Here is a 383-nt window from a genome sequence, read left to right as displayed (position 1 = left end):
TTTATAAATTTATTTTTAATTTTATATAAAATTTATCCACAACATATAAAATTATAAATGAGGTAGTAAACTATAAACAAATTAAAAAAGACATGATTTTAATTTGTACTTCCAAAATATATATAATTATATAAATTATTTAATTTTAATCAGAAAATAATTTTCTGACTATAGAATTTTAATAATTTTAACACCTATCTCATTATTTTTAGTGTTTTATTATAGCTATTATACAAAAATCCTATTATTTATATAAAAATACTAAAATATAAATATAGAAATATCATTATTGAACCATATATCCCATTACTATTTATATGCTATAAAAACTATTTCTATGTTTTAGTTCAATAAATCACATAAAAATATATTCATATAATAAT

The sequence above is a fragment of the Hevea brasiliensis genome, chromosome 3, assembly GCF_030052815.1.
Source record: "Hevea brasiliensis isolate MT/VB/25A 57/8 chromosome 3, ASM3005281v1, whole genome shotgun sequence".
In the NCBI taxonomy this organism is placed as follows: domain Eukaryota; kingdom Viridiplantae; phylum Streptophyta; class Magnoliopsida; order Malpighiales; family Euphorbiaceae; genus Hevea; species Hevea brasiliensis.
The sequence above is the reverse complement of the archived record's forward strand: the minus strand, read 5'-3'. Positions refer to the sequence as shown.